A 25334-nucleotide genomic window follows, 5' to 3' on the forward strand; every position below is an offset into this window, starting at 1 on the left:
AAGAAGAGAGAATCATTCTATAGTGTGTGGGAAAGAGCCAGACTGGTGAGCCTCATGAGTTTTGTGAACCCTTTGCTGTGCATAGAGTAATGCTCTGTTGGAAATAAACTGTTTTATTTTCAGAGATGTCTTATGTAGATATCTGCTGGGGTCATCACACTTATCCAGTTAATAAAAATACATGCATGGTCCCAAAAATCCACCATGAGAAGGTTCAAACCAAGCAGAGTTGCACTAGGTGAAACACAGGCTTGCTTCACCCCCCTGGCAGACGGATGGATGCACCACACGAGCTCCTGCTCCTGCTCCAGCCTCTGCATCAGACAAAATGGCATTCACGGGCAGCTTGACACTCCTGTCTCCCAGTCTGTGGGTTCTGACTATTTCTGAAAGGAACTGCTAGCTCATCTCTGGAAATGAATGTACGCTGTTAGTTTGCATCTCCTGACACTCCTGGTACTGGATCTCCCTGCACTGCCAGCCTTGCTAGAGCAGGGAGGATGGTGCACAGGGGCAGATCCCCAGGCTGCTCACGGCAGCACCTCTCCACAAAGTCCTGTGTCAGAGCTGGGGCAGAGAGACAGAAATCCAGAAAAGAGAGGGAATCAGGCGGAAAAGAGAATTCTGGAAGAAGCAAGCACAAAAAAAAGGAAGGAAGAAAGGAGTAATGAGGAGAGCAGGGAAAGTTGTGTGAAGGGGAGACAGAACAAGAAAAGAAAACATTCCACCTTTACATTGCAGTTCTTTTCTTTATGTCCCACCTGTTTCATTTCAAGCATTGCAGTTTCTGTCACACAAAATAGCCAGCATAATCCCCTTACTCCTTTGCAGCCTCAAGCATAATGCCTGAGACCTGCATTTTTTTTTTGTCATCAAAGAACAACTGAAAATGTGAACCAGGCTAAAAAAATGAGTAGCGTAGGATCGGTGTTTTGATGCAATAATCTTGGAAAATTCCTAAGGTTTCACTCTGACTCTTCAGTCACTTCCCACTGACAATGAGTGTAATATGACCCTTCTGGCAAGAAAACCTTTTGTAATAACTCAAAATCTTTTTCCTTTTTCTTCAGAAGATTTCTGATATCCATAGAGATGAACTGTCTGATGTGGAAGTAACCTACACTGGGAACACCTATGTAACATACAGGGTGGTACGTATGCACACATGCAGAATGCAGTGCTGACATTGGATAGTTCAGGTTGGATGTCATAGTTCAATGATTCTTAGTGCTTCATTTCAAAATAGATTGACTAAGCAGTCAGAAGTCTAATTTTAGCTAGTTTGATATAAATCTAGATGATTTTGGTATGGTGTATATATTTACTCCAAATATGAAGGTAGATAGCAAGTGGAAACTTCTGCAAGATTTCACCCAAGGATACATCCAGCCTACACAGACATCATGTAATCTAAAAAGTTGACTGTAATGTTAAGTTATGATACCCACAAAAGAGATTTTTAATTCATTTCTATGATCTTTAAATTAAAAATGTCAATTGTTGTATCTCAGATTTTGTGTTCTCTTTTCAGAATGGATTACATTCTTAACTTTCAACAGATTAAAAAGCTTACTTTTATGAAGATATTTCCTACTGGTTTAATGGATTTGGGCATAGCAAATTTGAAGATGCTCTTTATTTGCAGACTCCCAAAATATGTATTACAAGTATATAAAATGTTTTTAATTGCAATGCCTCAAAATTCCAATACAAAAATTTATTTTTCCTTGATGTAAAAAGGGAACAGCTGTACATCAGTGTTGATATCAAATGAATCTTACCTCAGCAAACTGAGCAGAGATTTCAACAATGAGCTATGTCACACTTCAGTGTAAATTGGTCAGAAGAAAAACGGTAAAGTTGTGCTCTTTACTCTAATACGGCAATTTTGGTCATGTAAAATCCACTCTGTTTGTCAAAAATGGTGTTAGAGAAATGCTCTTGACAAAAGATGATGCTGTATGAGCTGATGGAAAGAACACAGTAAAGACTGATGCTGTATGAGCTGATGGAAAGCAAACACAGTAAAGATATTGCTGTGTATTCCTTAAACAAAACAAACCACATCTCAGAAGCAAGGAGATTTACTACAAACTTATCGGAAGGTTTGTAGCTGTAAACTGATAGAATTCTCTGAGCACTGTATGTCTGACAGAGGTTTTGCTGACTTGAATAGATTTACTCCCAACTGGTACCAGCCTAAGTGAAAGAACCAAGATCTGTGTGTAGATCTTCTGCTGGTTAACTACAAACCTGAGGGAAAATTGTGTGATGGCATTCCTCATATTTCCTCCACCTTAAGATGTTGATCAAATATGATCAAATACACTGGAAGATACTTAATCTTATTTGCATATTTTCCTATCATTTTATGCAAGACACTGGGGAAAGGTTGCATAAAGTATCTCTGTGCCTGGATAACAAATGTAAACTATTTTTAAGGTGTGCTCAAGAACAATTCTGCTCATTTCAGACTTCCTTTGGTGGTTCTGGCTTTGCAGTATTTTCAGCCATAATTGTTATGCAGGACACTAAAAGCTATTGAAAATTTCATAACATTTGTCCTTGAATCACACAAGAGAGTAGCAGCACAAGTTTGATAACTTTGTTTTAAACTATATTAATGCTACAGATTTTTTTTTTTAAGTGTAATTCATTTCTGACTTATTTGTGGTGACTTGCAGAGTGGTTAATCACTGCTTGGAGGCAAAAATTGTGGCACAGAGGTCATTAAAAAAAGAAAGATTTAGGGAGTGCAAAAAAAGTCAGTTTTTTAGAACTGGTTAATTTGTCCAGAAGGGGATACATTTTTATAGCACGCATAAAGCAGAAATATTTATCTTGAAGCAAAACCACAGCATTTTCCTTTCTGTTTTCAGAGCCAACCATTTGGTTGTTCTGCAATATTGTTAGACAGATATTTCTTTGTTACTAGTTTTGATTACAATACTTTCCCTGCTTTTGAATTTGGAAATGTTCAGGTTATTTGGTATGATAACATAGTACTCCTAAGCTGTCCCTCAAACCCTGTTGATCATATATGAAGAAAACATCTCAACATCTCAGTGAAAAAAAAAAAATCCTAAATAATTTTATTGTTTTAATTACATTTTTCACATATTGTTACAAATTGTTATTATTACATTAACTTCATATTCCCTCTAAATTGTCTCAAATTTGATACCATGTTAATTTAGGGCATCATGCCCAGGCCTCCTGTTTTTCATAGGTTTTATTGAAAGCTTGGAGAAACACAAGCAGCTTGTGAAATGTGGTCCAAAAAAAAAGAGATAGGTCCTTAGATGAACAGCCCAGCCAAATCACAAACCAAGCAAACAAAGGCTATCTGAGAGATCTGATTAGGAAGAGGATTTGCTTTTGCCATCAGAAGCTGAGACACTGCATATCTGAAATGTGGCAAAATACAGTGACAGAAAAGAGCATGCTTTCACAGCTTAGTTAATGGAGACCAAGGAAAAAGTACTGTCTAAAATGCATTGGACCCCAAGCAGCTTAATGGGAAACACAAACACCTGTGTTTCTGGGAGAAAAATAGAGGTGTTGAATTTTGAGAATTTAACTTGAAAAATGTGTGTTCCTGGTTTAAGTGCTCAGACTCTCACGCAGAAAAAGAAACTTGTAATGGATATATATCACTGCAACTGAACTGCATGCAATTAAGAGAGTCTAACATTTTTCTCCCCTGCACACACAAGGCACTTTTCTCCATCTTTTTGATTAATCCAAAGTTTAAATCAAGATAGCTTGTAATGGCAGGGAGCGCTAGCTTTGTCCCTGAGCACTTATTTGTCTGCAAGGACCCCCACCAGACCCCCATACTTTTCATTGTGCTGGGCCATAGTCTGGCAAATTGAAGCAAAAATGAAGCCATTAGAGATTTACCATAGGACCTGGCTTCTTGATGTCTCAAAGTAGTAAATTTTATTAATGTCACAAATTTGAGTTCAGGTCTTTATGGAGAACTGCATTGAAAAAAGGCTCTGAAGTAGATTTTGCTTTAATTAATCCTTACCACTCCCATAAAAACAGACATGCACTTATACACACACACTTTCTGCACTGCTAGGAGCTTTGCCACTGCTGGCACGGGCTCCTCAGTCACCCATCTACATATGTTCTATGTGTGTACTGAACAAGTTGTACATTGTGATTTCTTCTTCTGGTAAATGATCTTTTCTCCAAATATTTTATACGTATCTTTTTATGTATATTTATATGTGTCGGGAATGGTCAAACAAGGTCACATGAAAGGTCCATTAGCTAGTTATCCTCTGACTGTGGCTAAAAGCTGATGCTTAATAGCAAATAGAACAAGGACAGCAGAGAGTGTTACTTTCCAATTATATGCTATCTGTTTCCATTTGTTGTGGTTTAACCTGGTTGGTGGCTCAGCACCACACAGTCATTTGCTCACTCCCCCTTCCCAGTGGGATGGGGCAGAGAATAAAAAAGAACAAAGTAGAACTCGTGGGTTGAGATAAAGCTATTTACTAAGATAGAGAAAAGGAAAAGGCTAATAGTTATAACAATGTATATATATATATATATATGAATGTATATGACAAGTGATTCACAAGCAATTGCTCACCACCCCCCAACCAATGCCCAGCTCGCCCCTCTGAGCAGCAGAAAAGACCAAGAAGAACTCCTACCCCCTTCAAAACTCTCCTTGCACATGGTGTCATACGGTATGGAATATCCCTCTGGCCAGTTAAAGTCAGCTGTCCTACTTCTGTTCCCTCCCAGATCCTTGGGCCCTTCACTTCCAATGGCCTTGGCTCTGTACAATACTGCTTTGCAGCAACTGTAAATATCACTGTGTTATCAACATTGTTTTTCTCCTAGAACCAAAACAGCATCATACCAGACATTCTGAAGAAAACAATTCTGCCCCAGCTGAAACTAAGACATCAGTGTTCTGTGATTCAGAGAACTCAGCAAAATTCAGGAAATGTAGGCATACACGCACTGACAGCTTTCAGTTTTTAGAACTATATTACTTTCTGTATTCCAGAGGTGTATCACTTGCAAAGATAAAAAGCAAAGCAGCCTTCTGCTGCCTCTATGGGAGAAAGGGAGAAAGCTAGCCTAGACATACTTCATTTTTGGGCGTACTTCTTTTATGCAAACTAAATGTGTCCCTGTGCACCTATGCTGACTGTTGTGATTTTTAAACGGATAAAGCCTTGGGATAAAGCCCTGGAGGGCAGAGGGTTCCAAGAAAGCTAGTATTCAAGAATCACCTCCTCCAAGCTCAGGAGCAATGCATCCCAACAAAGAGGAGGTCAGTCGAAAACACTGTGAGGCCTGAATGGATGAGAAAGCTGCTCCTGAACAAATTCAAACACAAAAAGGAAGCCTACAGAGGGTGGAAGCAAGGACAGGTAGCTTGGGAGGAATACAGAGAAGTTATCTGAGCAGCCAGGGATCAGGTTAGGAAAGCTAAAGCCCTGACAGATTTAAATCTGGACAGGGACATCAAGGGCAAGAAGAAAAGCTTCTATAAGTACATCAGTGATAAAAAGAAGGCTAGAGAAAATGTGGGCCCTCTCCATAAGGAAATGAGAGACTTAGTTACCCAGGCTATGGAGAAGACTGAAGTACTCAATGTCTCTTGCCTCAGTCTTTACCAGCAAGGGGTGTAGGCACACAGCCCAGATCACAGAATTTAAAAGCAGGAACTAGGAGATTGAAGAATCTCCTGCTGCAGGAGAAGATCAGGTTTTAAATTGTCAAAGGAACCAAAAGGTTTGGTTTGAAAGATTGATTTTCAAAGAAATCATTGCCTTTAGAATCGCAGAATAGAGTCATCAAATCATTTGAGTTGGAAGGGACCCTTAAAGGTCATCTAGTCCAACTCCCCTGCAATGAACAGGGACACCTACAGCTAGATCAGGTGCTTAGAGCCCCGTCCAGTCTGACCGTTACTGTCACCAGGGATGGGATATCCATCGCCTCTCTGGGCAACATGTTCCAGTGCCTCACCACCCTTATTGTAACTAATTTCTTCCTTATAGCCTATCTAAATCTTTCCTCTTTCAGTTTGAAACCATTTTCCCTAGTCCTATCACAATGGACACTGATAAAGAGTCAGTCCCCTTCTTTCTTATAGCCCCCTCTATAGCCCCCTCCTTTGTTTTCTTTAACCCAACTTAGCTCTTAAGATTGCCCATGTTGACAAAAGCATTAGACTCAGGTTGCTTTGTAGATTAAATTCTAATTTCTTGAATTTATTTCCACGTTCTGTCTTTGTTCATACATTCAGACTCCCTAATATTTTTATTCTACTTCCACACTTCATTCAAACAGGCAATTTTAATCAAATTATTTTGTCTTTTTAGTGTTAATACCTCTTTCTGGTCATCATGAAAATTTATTACCAAATGTAGCTCATATCAAATATAGTTCAGATTTCCAGAAGTACATGAGTTACTGTGTTACTCTTCCCGTACTCGTCTTAACTCCCCTTTCCTCTCCTTTCCCATCTTTACAAATGCGTTTTCTCTCCTTCTCTCCCATGCAGCTCAGAGGGGACCAGCTCCATCATTAACATGCAACATCAGGGAGGTTGCATATGGAAACAAGAGACTTCAGAGCACTGACATGGTGTATAACATATGAGTACATGTGCAGCCTCAAGATGTCAGCGCACAGCTCAGCAGATGTCTTCACACTAAGGCTATTTATTAGTCAGGAACTAAAAATTCATGTGTGACCAGAAACAATAAGTTAAAATATGTGGAACCATGTTTTCTGCGTTTAACTCAATGTATCTGAGTTAAGACAAGTGCTTGAAACAGCTCTTTAGTCCAGATGCTGAGAACAGTAATATATGTGGAGAAGTAGAATTTTGAGCAACCATAACAACACATGAACGCTTCATTTCAGCACATTTGCTGGAATCTCTCAAGTTTTCCTTTTCTTGCTTTGGCCCAGGAAGCACAGGCTCCCACTCCATGCCTGGGCAAGACAGTCAGGTGCCACTGAACACTGCTATGACATTTAACAGAGCAAGGCCCACCTACATCACTCACCCCCAAGAAACACGGCCTGGTGTATTTTGTTTCCTTGAAGTGTAATATACGTCTATGCAAAAATGATTATTTTTGTTTATAAAATGTGGAAAGAACAAAGACACTCTAAAGGAGAACACATACGCCTATAAATCCTTCAGGGATTAAAGGGCCTAACACTGGGGTCTGACAGAAACTTTTAAACTCTGTTATTATTAATATAATTTCATAGACCATGTACCCACCCTCATGACTTTATCAAGAGCCTCCCTGCAGCTGACAAGACATTCTTTTTTAGCATCAGGAGGTTACATGACAATTTCCACGTTCATTGAAAATGAAAAAGCTCCTAAGTTCATAATGAAGATCTTGAAAACTGGGAATAAATACAAGCAGCAAATAAAAATAGAAGGTTGGGTTTTTTTTTAATTATTTTGAAGTCTATCTCACTAGAGTCTGAAGGCCTCCCATATGATCTCAGGCTGATGACTATTGCAGGCATTTAAGGCTTAGCTGTGAGGCTGGCTCTGACCTCTTGGTTCTTGGCTCCTAGTCTGACTAATCTATAAGCCAGCGAGGAAATAAAAGAAATGTAATAGGGAAGAAAGTACTGCTTGGAAAGCAAGACGTCTGGCACATCATGAGGCAGAGCCAAAAGGAACAATGTGGGTCTGATGGATGAGCCCGCAGCAGCAGAAGTGATATCAGTATCTTGGTTCCAGTACACCTGGCTGTGGTTCTCACCAGCCATAAATCACTTTCGGATTCTTCAAGATAAAGAGAGTTCCCTGAGGACCAGTTATCATTAATGTGCCATGCAGATCTGTTTTCACAGCAGGATGCCCTGATGCCCACAGCAAGTGCTGCTTGAAGCAGCGTTCAGTCAAACCACCCGCCAATGCAATGCCATAGATCAGCCAGATGCCAGGGCTGAAAATGTTTCTATACCTTAAAATTAGTTTCTTTTCAATTTAAATTGGACCCGTCAAACTTGTTTTTGAAGTCCATAGTAACAGTCTGAAGGGCACCTCAAAAGAAAGGAAACCCTGGCTAGACATACTGGCACTTTGCTACTTGTTCACTGCCCCACATCTTAATTTGGAATGCAAGACAAAATAGCAAACCTTTATGAAAGGTGATAAATTTTTACACTGATGAGAATCTCTTTTGTAAAAGAGAAAACATATCCACTCTTCTCAGACTTAAAACCTTAACAACTGTTCTGAAAAAGCTTATCTCAGAACCCCTCTCCCCATTTCATTAAGTGGAAGATTTAATCAGGTAGGAGGAGACCAAGGTGCAGGAAAGCTCTTTACAAAATTTCATCCTTCCCATTAGCCATTTCGAAGTAGAAGGGAGTTGACTGGCTTTTATCTTTCCTTTGGTAATTTAAAGCATTTGCATTGGAGTGTCTTGGAGTTACCTCTTTTTTCTTTCAGAAATAGCTCTGACTCAAGGATGTTTCTTTGTGGGATCAGGAAGGAAATTTTTCCAGCTGGGCCCAGACATTCCCTCAGCTCATCCCATCTTCAACTTAGCACCACAAAGGCACAGCTAGAGCAAAAAATTTCAAAGCATAGCACTCCCATTAAAACAGTTTTCGGGAACATTTAGCCCAAGACAGTTTGCAGTCAGTGTCTGAGGAGATGCAGTAGCGGAAGTCCAGGAGTGCATCTGCCCCATCATGAGGTTGGGAGACTGAGCAGGTTTCTGCACGAAGTCCTGTCTGCATTACCACACTGGTGGGAGCTCAGAGACTTCATGTCCAGAAGCAACATGGGAAAGAGCTGGTACATCAATTTAATAAACTTGCAGCTTAATGTTGTCTTCAGTTGCCTACATGTCTGGATCCATGGCTTACTGCTCAATCCATTTATAATGTGTTGCTGGAAACCACACTTACATTTTCCCTGGTTTGGAAATGCAGCTACATATATACAGCTTACCATTCTGTACTTTTCTCTACAGATTTCAAAACACTTTACAAAGCAGAGACATTTATGGAAAGGAGAAGCTGAACACAAGGTAGAGTTACCACACGTGCACAGCCAACTACAGGCAGAGCATCCCAGAAGCCATGACTCCTCATCCATTTCCAAGACACTTGAGTACCCTGTGTGTCCTTGGCCAGCCCAAAAACTAACACAGCTTCTGTTTAATGAGGGGCAGACTCATTGTTTATCACCAAATGAATGTGACTGGCTGTGCCAGTTAGGGGAAGATTTACTTTCCAGTATAAGCTCTACTGGTCTCTCCTGGGCCCTGTACCCGGTTACCTTGCTCTGGGTCCATTGCTTTGGCACACCTTGGGAAAAAAGTTCATGTTCCAGAGAATACTGAGTGAATTGAACATTCAACAGTGGGGCCCTATAATTCACCACTACAGTGAATAATCACAGAATATAGCCAGGACACAAACCCTGAGCAGGATCATCTGATTATCCTGTGAGTATTCATAAACTGGCACTAGAGCCAAATTTGCAAGCTGTTCCTGCAACCACAGCCACAGCTCCTTCACCCAATCTTATAAAAGATCTGGTTTCATTTCCAAAGGCTCCCAGGGCTCAGATTCTCATCCTGCCTATCTCCTACTATGTATATGTTTACAACAATTTTTTCCTCATCCATTTATTCAAATCTGAAGCTAGGAACGTAAAGGTTATTCACTTCCAAAACCCTCTGTACATGGAAAGGCCTACAGTGTCTCTGATGATGAATAGCAGCATGCTGGCATGCAAATTTGCTAAATGTAACCAAGGAAACAGAGTCCTTACTAATACCACACACTTCTCAGAGCATTTGCTGGAAGCAGAATAGCATCTCTGGTATCTGTATGCTGTCACTCACCTCTGAGAATGCAATGTAAAAATAATTACTTATGTATAACGAGGAATAGGATAAAAATGCATTATATATATAGCCAAAAAGTCCTCTCAATAAATGGACTGATTTGATCAGGAACAGAAAGGCTAGCGGAGCAGAATAGCAGTTTTGATTTCCAGTGAAAAAACAGCATACGTACACAGGAAGTACTGCACTGTTCAGGCCATCTTGGCACAGAACTGTGGGTAACAGGCACCTGGCCATGTAAATGGGTTTATCATGACATGGGCTGGACCATGCAGGAACAACCATAGTACACTTGAAAAGTTAGAGTAATCTTATGGTATGTCTTTGTGAGCATGGGCACTATGTTTATAAGAAACGAAAAAGGAATCTAAGTCTATATCTATTCTAAGTCTATATCTGTGAACAGGATATGAATAAGTGAAGGGACAACGACATCACAGGATCGTACTCTATAATGAGTGGAAACACTTTAGCTTCTACAAGTGAACTGCAAAAATGTTTGGCAGTCCAGTACATTTTGTGAAGAATGTAAAACTCAGACATCCACCCAAAGCTTCTGGACATTTATCTAAAGCATCCCAGAATGCTCATGGTCGGAAATGTCCAGGAAAAAAAATGTCTTTGTGTGACTTCCAGTATTTTCTAACATCCTTTAGAGCAGCAGTGCCCAAAACATACCTGTGGTATTTTAGTAATTCCACTTTTGCTGCCACAGATTCCACAAAGTGCCACCATGTGCAAAAATGTAAAATTAAACACCATTCCTAACCTCAAAAAAGCTTCATATTTGATTCATTTATGCTTCAGGGAAGGGCTCAAGTTAATTGGTATTTTCTGTGAAGTCTCTCATTCATCTTTACTTATGATTCCTCCACAACTTTTCTAACAAACCCAAAACACTTTGTACCAGCTGGACTTCTTGCACTGGTATTTTGCACTGTTTAGAGAAATATATTATGTTTTCTGAATTCCTTTTCTAAAAGGGATGTTAGGCAAGACAAAGCCTCCTTTCTTATGTAGGTAGGTGACTTGTACTTTTGGATGACCACCTGGTCCTTATCCATCTTAAGCCTAGCAATTACGAAGTCTTAAACATCTAATAAATACCAGTTTTCAATGTAGTAGATACTGAGTGGAACCCAGCACAGTCCAAACACTGGTTATGTTTAAGAGCCAAATGTTTGTTTGATTTGTGAAGTCAGTTTGGGTCCATGTTATGACAAAATTCATCATAGGACATCACAATGTTATCAAGTCAAAGAAAGCTTGGGTGAATAGTGAGTGAAGGTGGAAGTTCAATTGGAAACTCTCTTCCATGAGGAGGTATTGATACCTGGGGAAGGTACAAGAAAGGTGGCATATTAGCTAGAGAAAACATATTAGCTGTTAGAGATCCAGGTTGTTATGTGATAGCATAAGAATCATAGTAGTAATGCATTTAGCACTGACAACAAAATGAAGAATTCTGGATAAAAATATTATCCAATATTATTGTCTCAATAAAATAAAATAAAATCAACCAATTTTCAAATAGTAGGCAGGTAGACACTTTAGCAGGTTAAAGAGACAAAGACTATTTAGATAAGAAAATTATGACAAAGGTGTATAACAATGGATGATACAGGCAATGTCAGATGGGCTCTCCTATCTCCTCTTTCTCCTAATTTACCATCAGCCAAGAACAGTAACCAAGGAAATCTTAAAAAGCAAAACAGTAAAAACAGATAAAAGCAAATACTTTTTTATAATAATATTTTTCACATCTATAACATCTTTCCTTGACTAATTTCAAGTCACACTAATGAAGTAAGGCCTCAGATTTACACTTGAGAAGACTAAATCACAAGTAGGTGATTTGCAAAGATCATAAAGAGACTTTGTACTGTAGTTGGGAGAAGAACCTATTTTATTTTCATAGCCTCTAGACAATTTAGAATTGAACTATAGAGATGTTACAGGACACTGAAAAATAAATGATATAGAACTTATGTGTATGTGTTAGGATCTTTACATTAACAGTAAGTCAGAAGGTGAATTCAATATATGCCTTTGTGCTAGCACATACATTATTTTAATTGCATGGACATCATAGAAAGAGACCTAGGAAATTCCCTAAGGAATCAAACCCAAAAGGATGAATCCTGTGGAATTAAATATTTTATAATAGTGTCCATAAATAAAAGCTGCGTGACTCATTTCACAAAAAAAAAAAAAAAAAAAAAGTTATACTAATTTTCTGAATTATCAATAAATTCTCAGCATACAACGACATTGTGGAAGAGCGAGGCTGGAAAAGAGGCAAAATATCTCAGTTGCTTCTTTTTTTCCCAGATGCTAAAAGAAAGGATTGTTTTCTTGTGGAAGCAAAAATGATATTCTGTATGGAAATAATTTAAGGTTTGGTGACACAACATATGTTTCGAGCCCAGTTTAGTACCAGTACTGTCCTCACTGGTAAAGAAGCTACTAAGGAAGAAATTAAAGTGTGTAATTAATGTTACAACATTACATTAACACATAAATAATTTCTCCGGCAGGTCATACGATTCACATGCATATTTTATTAAACTGTAAGAAATAATTTTCTGTGTGACCCTGATCTTCCTGCATGCTTTGAAGTTTGAAAGCCAGCAGTATAGCCTATAAGTTTAAAGAAATTTAGAAAGAATTGTGAAGTTAAAAGGTACTTTTGATGTTTGTTCTTTCTCTTCTATCACAAGGGCATTCAATTCAGAAGAAGTAGAAAACATTAATGCCTAAGAAATTTCCATGGCAATCATGCTCATTTAACTCTTTCTAATCACTTAATATAAAAGGCTGGAGAGAGCTATTCATTGAGCAGTGGCACAAAGATAGCACTAGGAATTTTCTGTTTCATTATCCACAAAGTCTTCTCTCACTGTCCCTCCACTCATTGCAAGGAGTTACCCCTTACTCTGAGAATAGGTGCCTTCAGCTGCCAAACAGCACGGCAGCTTTTCACATTGGCCGTGGCTGAATTCAGAGGACATCCCTTTGCCTCAGAAGCATTACTAGAGTCTCTGATCACAGAAAACAGTGTCAGATTGCCAGGTAACACAGGCTCCAAACATTCCCACCATCCAAATGATTGCATCCAGCAATGCAATGGGCTGCAGTGGGCACATCTCTGTGGTGTAATGGTGACATGCAGTGGGCAGGCAGAATTTTAATTCTTTCATTCAAAGTAACTTGAAATTAATGGGGCGAGGATGACTGGACTATGAATATCTTGCCTTTATCTCACTTATTCCCACCACTCGTTATGTTTTGCAGGAGCTGAGTCTGTTTTCTGGCACATAACTGAGGGAAAAGTGCAATGCAGTTAAGCAGTAATTACTGAAGTTAATGGTAATTTCCCAAAGGAAAGACTTTCATTTTACAATGGGTAAGTCCGTTTCCACTCACAACAAATCTGACCAGTAGCACCAGTCTACCATAGAGTAAATACCTCAGAGGAAATATTTCTTCTTCTAGTGTGGCAAAACCAGTCTTGAAACTAACAATTTTATTTGATATTTTGGTAGTTATTCTTGGAAGTATTCTAAGTTTTGAGCTGAGAAGACAAATACAAGTAGTGAACATAAATGTTTCAAGGGAGAATCTCAGATAGCAAAAAGTTAGAAAAAAAATTTTAAATATCTTAGCAAAGGTTGTAAGCCCAGCTCTACCTCATCCCCTGAGCACAAGCATTTCAAGCAGTCCCACCCACCTTGTAGAGTTAAGTGCAATTCCCTTTAACACTGCAGAGAAAGAATTTATAGGGGTCATGGGTTATCCTTCTCAACACTGAACTCTATCTAGTACCTACAGAAAGCAAGAAACACACCCACAGGCACTGGAAATAATCCCTACATACAAAGCATGAGATTGTGAAATGCACATTTAAATCAATTATTCGTAATAATAATTTCATAAAGCAGATTTCTCAGAAGTATTGATTTAAATTCCTGCTGAACAGTTAAATGAAATTACCTGGCCACCAAAGATGAGGCTTCAAGTCTCCCAGTTGGTGCAACAGTCTCTGTTTGCCAGCTGTATTGTAATAACTGAAAAGTTAACATCTCTGACTTTAAAATTATTTGAATTTTAATGAACAAGATGAATGAAATCTTTCTGCTTAGCTGCTTACACTGTGAACCAGCCTGCATTCCTGTAAGATAAGAAATAGATGGTGCTTATTCAACAGCTTTCCTGTGTGGAGACAGAGGGAGGAAAAGCCAGCTTTCTTTGGAATTTAAACTCATTATTAAACAAACAAACAAACAAAAAAGATGATACTGGTAATTACTGAATAAGAGTTGTTGAATTAATTAGTGAGTTTGTGAACATATCCAAAATGAGAACATGGGTCTTTTACCACGTCCAGGGACTGTGTGCTTTGTTAAAGGGTGGCCTGCCTGGATGTTCCAGCACATGCATGTATATATTCATCAGCACGTAATTCCCTTGTAATCACACTGCTCCAAAAATACAGTTGAAAGAGCATGAAAGAATGCATAATTTCTGCCAGCTTTCATTCTTTTCTCCTTGTTGCCGAAGCTTTTATCACCCTTACTGGTATCTACATTTCACACAAAAATACTGAACATCTTTTAAGTTTCCCATTTCCCTCAGAATGAAAGTAATAGTGGTGTGTTGATGCAATTTGCCAATAACATTAGCAAAATAAATAGGAGATAAGTCAATTGTGAAGTTGGCTCATTTCAAGGCTGTAATTTTGTTGTCAGCATGGCAGATCTTCAAGCCAGAAGTATCAGTATTTCTGCAAACAATAAAGTAGAAGGATAGGACTATTTCTAAAAATCTTTTTTGTTCTGTATTTAAAATAGACACAGATGTACTGTATAAATACATACATGCAGACATATATTCAAGAACTCACTCCACTCACATCAACACTGTTCACCATGGAATTTTACAAGCCTATGTAGGGGATTAGCAGCTACTTAGGGATTTAACCTCATTTTTATGCAGCACTTCCAATCAGAGCTTAAATCAGGAGTTACTGATGAACTAGATACATGTGCAGATGTTCTATCCAATGTTCCTTTTCCTGCAGCAGGATTTTTCATGTTAAACAACAGAAGCAATGTTTTAAACAATAGGAAATGTATGTCTGTACATTCATGTTCCTTCAAACTAAGCACACTGCAATTTCTAGAGGATCAATGAGTTTTTATGTTGCCTTTTTTCCTATCACGTATTTTTCTTCCTGTGGAATTTTTAGTCTGCTAAACACTGCTGCAAAATGCCCTCATTCCCCAGAGTTATAGAATAGTCTTGGAAGGGTAAAAGAGTCTCTCTGTCACATACTTTTAAGTTAGAATATTTTGATTTCCTGTGTAATTTCAATTTTGCTGTGAATCAGAACCATCTACGATAAACAGAAAGCGGAACTGGAGTTTGCTGATATAATGGTTTGCCAGGAACAGGAGCTGTTTTTGCAAGTCTGAAGAATTTTATACCTCTTTGATAGCTTGTATACCATCTGAATCTTATTAAACTGCTTGTGACGGATCTGGAGACTGGAGCCTGAGCCTTTATATGCAGGCAACTGTGATGCTAATAATAAAATAGCCTTTAATGAACCACAGCTTCAAAAAGGAATAATATCACACTCAAACGTCTTCTTGGAAAGTATTTTACTCTCAGTGTTGATTAACAAAATAAACAAAAGGCCAACAAACCAACCATGGTCTGCCACTTTTGTTTCAGGATGTATTTTGGCTCCCTGACTTGTCTTTGATCTTCTACATCCCAAAATGGTTGCCACAGCCTGATGCCAAGAGTAACATCCCAGTTTGGTATCTCGTAGACACAGTTGTAGGTCAGCATTCGGGCTACCTGGCAGCACTGTCATTGCATATACGGTAAAATTATCAAAAACATGCAGACCAATGTTCAAGAACAAACAGAGTTGCTAAGCAGTGGGTTACATGACAACATGACAGATACAGCACTGTTCCTTCCCCTACTGCAGAAAGTGCTCACCCACTCCTTAGTTCAGGCCACACTAAAACAATGATTACATCCCAACTTAATATCAGTTCAGGATTTTGATCTGGCTCAAAAGACACAGAATCATACAGATAGTATGACTATCTGGGGAAGACTCTGGAGATTTCACAGCCCATATCACATTTTCAAACCTGGATCAGCAATACCTAGGCTATTTCAGTTAGAAGCGATGCCCACTATTGAAAAGACCTACTGCAAGAAAGAATATAAGTGTAAATCTAGAGATCAGTCAGACAGCATCTGACTAACATGTCATTAAATAATCAACTTGATTTAAAATCTTGACATTTGCCTATCATAGTTGTGCCTCCTTTTGTTCATAAACCACTTGCTGTTTACTCCCTGGAGGTTTCTGTAATTCATACTCCGGTTGTACTTAAAGATGACAGGTAACAATTTTCCAGTCATTATTAATGACTGTCCCCAGGGAGGTGGTGGAGTAACCGTCCCTGGAGGTGCTCAAGAACTGTGGAGATGTGGCACAGAGGGATATAGTCAGTGGGCATGGAGGGGATGGGTTGGGGGTTGGACTAGGTGATCTTAGTGGTCTTTTCCAACCTTAATGATTCTATCACAGCATAGAAGTTCAGATTTTTCTAGCTGATTGGAGTTTAAGGCATTAGACATTGATATCAATAAAATAAAGTCAGCTTGTAGGAGCTTTTACTGAGATCTGGAGATAAATGGCCACTGATATTTTGGAGATTGCATCAGATCCTGTTTGTGCGTACCTGTCAAGGTGTGTGTGTGTGTGTGTGTGCACATCCTGCATACAGGCACACCCACATTCACTGCTGTTGCTGGGCTGATACTGAGAATGTGACGGATTTCTACAGATGTTGTATAATGGTGGCATTCCTTAGCTTCATGTAACATCCACCAGATTATATCAAATCAGCAAGAGAACCTGACTGCACGGGCAACATTCTGGGGCTTTCAGGGGCAACATGGTTCAGACCTCCACAGTGCCCCAAGGTGGGGGGTGCAGGGGCAGCTGGCAGCAGCAGGAACCCATCAGGGACTTCAGGCAGTGTCTGTGCAGCCTCACATCCACACCTTCAGACAGCCTCTCGCTGCCCTACGCATAGAAGGAACAATACTATGCATAATAGCTGGCGGTGCTGAAATAACTCTGACCCAGGAGCAGTAGGCTCCCAGCACGTCAGCATTACAAATGGGCAGCTACAATGTTGTTAGAATTTCAAATGGAAAAAAAATCATTTTGGTCTCTCGATTTTCATGCCCATGAGCACTTTATTTTTTAATGATTGTAAGCACCTGAAAATAGAGACTTTCAATGTGTTCTCTCCTGTAGTTTATACTGCTACCATAATGAAATAATAACAGACTTGATTTTTAGTCATTGCTCAGTTTTGCCTTTGTGTGAAGTGCAGCTACCCATTATTTTGCGGTCCATGGAAACAATATGTTCCTTCTGCACCTTCTAGACAGAATCAGAGGGGTTTACAAATACCACAGCTGACTCTGTCTAGAAGGTGCAGACTACAGGTGTGCTGTAATTTGGGTGTACAAGCCCAAATACCACAGCTGGAGATGCCCCTGCTGCTGACCACCCCCTCCCCACACCAGAAAATTTTGGTTAATCTGGACACAGTTTTAAGCCTTTAGATTTAGACAAATCCTGAGAAGAAGCGGTGAAAGTACAGATGTGTTAGTGACAGGGACTGGTGGAAGACAAAACCCTAACACGGGCATCTCTCTGCACGATAATAACATCCTGTAATCACAGCTTAATTGGAAGCCCAGCTGGCAGACCTGGAGTTAGGATTCGGCTAGAATGCTGCAGCTTTGGAGTCTTTGCTTTGCTTTCCAGACCAAGACTGCATTTCTGTCAGAAAAGCAAGCAGATTGCACTCAACTGCATGGTGGGATTATATTACTGGGGAAGAAGGTGTCACTTCTGCATAGTTATTTGCAGCAATGATTCATCTTCTCCATGCACTGTTGCAATTTGTTTATCTAAACATATCAGGAGACAACATATAAGCCTTTGGATAAGCCAAGTTTTAGATAAACAATTTCATTTCAAATGTGAATATTCAATGACATAAGGAGATAGAAATAAACTGAGTGCCCACAAAACAGGTAACGGGCACCTTGCATCTCACCAGGATCTGCCTGCCTCACATTTTAAAGGCAGCTTGTAGAGAACTTCTGGCTGTTCCTTCTCAGACACTTACAATTTTAAAAGTCCTAAACCATCATCTTCTATCAGAGGCTTTCATGACTTTCTACTTTAGTATTTTGTACTTCATTGAGGAAGTGATGATTAAAACCCCTGCCTGCTACAGGCGGTATAGTCCTGATTTACATGGTATTTCTTCTGTTTAATACCTTTTTTTTTCAAACCCGATCTTTTTTGAAATGCTGCTTCCTGTGCCAGCTTTACCTTTCAGCAAAGCCCCGGAGCGTTTACATGCAGTGTGCCATGGTGCTGCAAGCCAGCACGGGGCTGCACAGAGCCCATTTGTGGGTGTTTCGGAATTATGCGACCACCCACAGAACTGCAGGATGCTTTTGAACAAGAAAAAGCACCTCTCCCTGCTACATACCTTTACATTTGGATTTCCTGTGTAATTACAATTTCGCTGTGAATCAAAACCATCATCAGAAAACAGAAAGCAGACCTGGGCCTTCTGATCTGTTATGTTGTGCCAGGAATGAGAGCTCTTCTTGCATGTCTAAAGAGAGCTGTATCCCTGCAACTGCACATATGAATCTTGTTAAATTGCTCATGACCAAGTGGAGAACCAAAGCTGATTTTCATGCAGAGCCTCTAATATTAACAATCAGGTGGTCTCTTTGGCAGCAAGTGTGGTGGCTCTGCTGTGGTACCCAGCAGTGTGGCTATCACCAAGGCCCTCCAAAAACCTCCTTTACCATACGAAGCAACTGAACAGTTCCTGCAAAAATTCACCAGGGACCACATAGTTCAGGAGCCTTAATTGTTTGCTGTTAGCCAAAAAGCACCCAGTAATAGTTTGTCTGAGACACTGAGCACTTCAGCACATTGCACGTGAGGTGCCCTGCCCTCACCCTGGAGCTTCATTATTTACTAAACCAGGGGAGGAACAATGCTTCCCATGGCTTACCTCCCTGCCTTCCAGCTTGGGGCAATCTTCCTGCTCCTGCTGCTCCACAAATGAGATAAAGATGCCCCTTAGACCCTACAGCCTGTGTCTAATTCATTCCTATCCCCTAATTCTTCCCTTGGGGAGCAAGGTATTTGCTCCCTCTCATTTTTGTGGATGTGGGTTCAGTTAGAACCCAGCTTCCCACAGTGCTTCTCAGTGATAGGAGACTAATGCCAGTTCACTGATTCCTAGTAAATAGCTGCCTCCTGACAGTGTGCCAGGCATGCCTCCCTCTAAAAACCTCCAGCCGCCCAGATGTACAAATTTCACATGGGGAGGTCTCAATGGGCTCGGAAGGAAGAGATAAAGATGAAAGGTTCCCTGTTCTGATATCTGGCCCTTTCCTTTATGAAAAGGTGTGTCTGCAGGGAATCCAGCAGACCTTCCACACAAAACATGCCATTACCTCTCTTCCATTCCATTCTGGGCAAGTCACTCCATATCTTTATCTTAAGATAATTATCCTTTCTTGTCCTAACTTCACAGTAGTGTTACATTAACTTGCACTGATGCTGTAATACGGGAGCAACCTTTCCACAAAGCTCTACCACATTGCAAGACCAAAAAAAAAAAAAAAAAAGAATTAAGTATGATATCTTGTACTTAAGAGTAATAAAAGAGTGAATAAAACAACGGGGATCCAGCACTAAACTTTGTATATAGTTCTTCTCTGGTGCTCTGAGATGTACCTAGGTTTAGTATGAAATCCAGATTAATCAATTCCTCTACTTGGGTGCGGATGGATGTTGGCAAACAATTAAAATGAACATCTTTGCAGAAAGACATGTCAATAGATCATGTTACAATACAGAATGAACAATAAATAATGCTATTTTTTTTCTAGGAATCATTTCTGAATTCATCTGATCACACTAATGTGCTATGAATGAATAGGAATTTCTCTTCACCTATTCAAGTAGATTACAACATCTGAAAATCTACTACAAGCACAACATGTACTCACACAGCAGCATTTCTTTGTTCTATGTTACTCAACTGGAAATAAGTTAAAGGACTCTTGTATGAATTACCAAAAACAGTTACTTTGTCGGTTTCACAGGTGTTATTACACACATGGTGCATTTAGCAGCACTGAAGAATGCCACCATACAGATGCTTTTCACTTACAAAACAGCACCTACCCTTTGCTAACACTGGAGTGTAGCAGAGATATCCCATTTCCCTCATTTTGTTTGCAGAGGCGGCAGATGCCCAGCAAAGGAGCTAAATAGGTACCAGTGTCTCAGAGGTCCCTCCAGCTTTTTCAAAAAAGCCCTCTGTATGGTGCTGAAGACTGCTTTACTTCTAGGAGTGAGTGGACCTGTGCTTATGAAGAAATAGAGACATTCTCAAATTCGGATGAAAATGGAATATTTGGTGTTGAAAATTAAACACAAACACAGACATGAGCATGGTTTGGCCCAAGGCTTTTTGTCAGACATACCACTCAATACTGAAACAGCAATAAACTGTAAGAAATTGAACATCCAAAATTAATTTCCACTACAAATGCATTTATTATTCACCTGGAATCCTGACAATGGTGTTTCATTATCTCCCAGTAGTATGATGATTTTTTTTTCTGAATTGCAAGAGTTTGAAGCATTTTACTTCTCATCTAGTGTCTGTTATATATGTATGCACATCAAAAAAAATATTCATTACTTGAAAAAAAGTGCGTGGCTGTATGTGCCCAACAAATCAGAGACACCAGAATTGCTTTGCATCAAGTGACCCCTCCACTTTTTTATGCTGTATCTTAATCCTCATTCACAACTCCAGCTGTGTAGGAAATGTCTTGCGTTTCAAAGCACACTTCTTGTTAACTGACCAAACCGTTGTCACTACTACATTCAGGGTTGCAAATTAGATCTTAATGAGTCTTGTAAAAGACAGTAGGTGCATTTTAAATTATGCAAATCTTGTATACAATGGATTGTCTCTGATAAAGTGTTTTTAATCTCTTCTGAAAGTGAAACAACTTCCAAATTCTTCTATGCATCAAAGGTTTCTTCTTTTTATTTTTTATTTTATGTTTGGTTTTCTTATTGATTATTTGAAAAAAAATATAATCTGTGAACAATGAAGACATGAAAATGTATTCAGACAACACAGGAGTCCAAGCTGAATCTACAACGAGAGCTGACAGCATGTGCTTAGCTCAGCCCCTGGTGCTTCTGCACTGCACACGTCTCTGAGCAGAATGAGTGTGCAGCAATGCCAAGCACAGAAGGAGAGTTATGGATGGCATTTCAGCTTTGCCCAAGATCCTTCTTCCAGTATCATTAAAATTAGAAAAAGATCTATTTGATCAGCTTGTCCATCCATTGCTTCAATATACCATTGAAAGAATATCACCCAGCTCTTCTTTTTGTCATTTACACTAGGATGGGGGGAATCAGATAATGCCAGATTCTGTTTTTCCAAATTCACATTTTGCAGATGCTGGAGGCATTTTTATCTGGTGTTTCCATAAACTCACCAGCAGCAGGCTTTATTCCCCCTTGCTGAAATATTCTTAGCCATAAATTAGCACACTTCTGTTCAGACACTGCCCCAAGGGCACAGCAGTCTCTGTATCAGACTCTTTGTGAAGTTTTCATAACCTTCTCTTGGCAACTGCATAAGAAGAAGAGAAACACTATTGGATCAGACCTAGAACCTACCTTACCCAAAGTCCCACTTCTGCTGGCCAACAACAAAAGCTTCAAATAAAGGTTCAAAAATGGGACATTTTCAAAGCAAATCTCTCATTTAAAGTCCACAGAAAACAGCTGGACAACATTTCTGGATGTAAGACATAGAGCCTCCCAGGCTCAGCTGACTGATCAGCTGATGAACATGGCTGATGAACACCTTTATGTGAGATGTTCTTAAGTTTCATAATTTCAGTCCCCTATATCTGTGATCATTCATTTTATTCCTGTAAATGTTTTCTTTTTAGTATTTTTCTACTTCTTAGTTTTAGTTATACCCAACAGACATATTTCCACAAGTCATTTTCTACTTACTGCAAAATATTTCCTTTAAAGTTTTTGTTTTCTACATTTTAATTATATCCAATATCTCTGCTCCTGTACTTTTAGCACTCAGTATAAATTCTCTTCATCATTTGCTTAAGAGTATCGTTAGAAATAATTATTCAATTTTCTACAGTCAAATTCTTTCTTACTACATAATTTACATTCTTTCATCAGTTATTTATACTGTTTATGTGGGACCTTCCTATGTTTCTAATAACACTTTTTCACTATTATCTAAAATCCTTTTATCTTTTGTCTACCTATATCTCTTCTGATTTCTTTTTTAATTGTAAACAAACACAACTCAACACAGGAGGACCTTTTTTAAAACACAGAAACTTTTAATGATGTCTTACTGCAGACTCCAGGAGTTCTTCTGTGAGATGAGGATAGAGTGAATTTAGATCCCAGCCATATGCACAAGTTAAAAACATTCTTTTTAGTCTTTATGATCTTGCTGTTGGCCATATGGAACCACGCCATAATACTGCCAAGTTAGTTGTGAGTTTTTCAGTCTTCCATAATTCTGCCAAATTAAGTAATTTTGTGCCATATGAAAAGTGTACCAGGTTTCCATTCTCTTTTCCAAATCACTGAAAAATGATTTTAACCTAGATGGTCTCATTACATACAAAATGCACAGGTTTGTAACTGTTCATATTGGTGAAAATGGACCGTGATTCCCAACTTTCTTCCTCATTTTAGACATTTTCACATCTTCTTAGTGATTTATAACAATTTATTGGGTGATTATATCAGCTTTCTGAAATAAATTTTGTGATTTCACCAACCATTTTTTAATCGAGATCAATGAAATATTTGCTACTGTCCATCTCTTCTGATTTTGATTTAAAATTTACCAAGGATAAATCATGCTTGACCAATCTAATTGTCTTCTGTGATGAGCTAACTGTCTCAGCAGGCAAAGGGAGAGCAGTGGATATTATTTACCTTGATTTTTTCAGGACTTCAAAGAAGGTATTCCATGGTATCCCTGTAGATAATTTGATTGAACTTACAGTGTGAGTGGAAAATTGGCAAGACTTACTGGGATCATAGGGTCATGCTTAGGTATTTGAAGTGCAGTCTGCCTATGGTTACTAAGGATGTTCCAAAGGGACTGATTCTGGGACCAGTACTGTTGAATTATTCATTAGTAACCTTGGAATTAGAGATGACTATACAGCAATTTTGTGGATAGTACCAAATTGGAGCATTGGCTTATTGGCAGTGGCAGTATGTTATATATAACCTATTGGAGGAAAGGGCTGTCATTCAGAGAGTCCTTAACAGACTGGAGAAATGGACTGGCAGAAGCCTCGTGAAGTTTAACGGACACAAAGGCAAACTCCTGCAAGCACCTGAAGAGTGACAATCCAAAGAGTAATTACAGATTTAGGGTTAGAAAGCAGCTTTGCAGAATAGGATATTGTGTCATTGTAGACACTGATTGGAATATGACCCACAAACCACACTAACAGCAAAGAAGACTAACTCACATTTGGGACTGTATTAGGAGGACTTTAGCCAGCAGAGAAAGGGAAATGATCCTTCGTCTGTGTTTAGCACTGCCGAAACCACATCTGGGACACTGCCCAGTTTTGGTCTCCCCAGTACAAGAAAGAGAATGGTAAACTGAACTGGGGTTTCACTCTTCCAAGTGAAAGGACAAGATGCAATGCAAAAGAAAATTGCAGCAAGGGAAATTTTGGTTAAATATGATGTCGAGGGAGAAATAATCATGAACTGCAAGTAGCCCAGATACATGGAATGTCCCTTCTTAGAAGTATTCAACACCAAACTGAACATGGTCCAGAGCAACCGGCTGGACCTGTTGGACCAAACATCTCCTTCAAGGGAGATTATTTTATGATTTTCCTGTTCCAAATGATTTTTAATGTAGTTGTAATTTTTTTTTTTAATTTCAGTGCTATGGAAGTTATAAGAGTTCCTTTTTCACTCAACACTCTAACCATAAACCTAATGGCTGCTCCCACCTAAAACCCTAATCAACATCTCTTACAAACCTAAGAGAATGGTTCCCACATTGTTTTTGCTGAAAGGGAAGGTAGCAAAAAAGATGTGGCTGCTTTTATAAAAGTGCATGTACTTCCTGCCTTTGTTAGTTCCTGTTTCTTGTTTTCCCCCATCAAACCTGTTTGCATCGTTCTTGTTTTCCAGAACATATGTTATCTCTCACCATTGAGATCCCTTTCTATGAACTTCCATTCCATCTTCTGAAGCTCTCTGAATAATCGACACTCCTATTTAATCATGGAAAGGGTCATGTTTTTCTATAAGCTTTCTTCTCTGTTTAGGGAGAGATGTATTTTCTGTTACTCTGATATATTCTGTTTTGAATATTTCAGGTCTGTTTTGGAAACTTGTATTTATCTACTTTTCATTCTTGTCTGTTTTTAATAATTAAATTTCTCCCCCATATTATCCGGCTACTTTTCAAGTCAATTTAACATTTACATGGCATGAATTTGGTATTTTTTCTTTTAATTTGATCTTGGTTTGTGCAGAAATATGCATATCCTAAAGTAAACCCCTATTCCTAATAAACTGCTGTAAAAAGTAATAAAATGACATTCTAATTTTTGGTATGCTTTGGTTGGTTTCCTTCAGCATTCTTCTATCAGTAGGGCTGAGCAAAAGAATACATTCACTCTCTCTGAAAAACTGGACCTTAAATACATTTTCTTTGCCTCTCTTTCTTTCATACCACAGTGAAACTTCCATGTGATCCATGACATTTGCTCCTATCACTTATGTCCATTTGTTGTCCAGAGTCAGAGGCAGCCTTGTCAACTTGACCATGGTGCAGTCATTCTCCTTGCTGCTAGAGCCCCAAATGGTACTTCATTGTGTTTTCCTGCCACGCCTCTGACAGCAAAGAGAAACAAAACCCTTGTCCTGGGAAAGGGATGACTCCCTGCTAACATTTGCCAAGTAAACACAATGGATGGGCACAGACACAAACAAGCAATCACAGCAATTTTTTGCATTAAATGATGTCTGTCCTCAGATCACTTCTCCCTCCATTTTTCTTCATTCTGTGAGTAGAACCATCATCATTTTCTAGGAGTTCCCAGAAGATCAAGGCTGTAGTGTTTTCCAAGGTACCCAGTGTTATGTGGTATGTGACATGTATGACTCATCACAGCATTTACTATAGACAGAACCTTCAACGGTAGGATATTAATCCCTGTACTGAAGAAAGAGCTTCT

General features: G+C 39.1%; 1 long non-coding RNA gene across 2 annotated transcripts in view; it reads right to left on the reverse strand.

The window, feature by feature from the left end:
* Positions 1-25334, reverse strand: part of LOC110393599 — a 129544-nt gene that overhangs the window by 41393 nt on the left and 62817 nt on the right. The window lies entirely within an intron of this gene.

Source organism: Numida meleagris, chromosome 2 (genome assembly GCF_002078875.1).
Source record: "Numida meleagris isolate 19003 breed g44 Domestic line chromosome 2, NumMel1.0, whole genome shotgun sequence".
Classification (NCBI taxonomy): Eukaryota; Metazoa; Chordata; class Aves; order Galliformes; family Numididae; genus Numida; species Numida meleagris.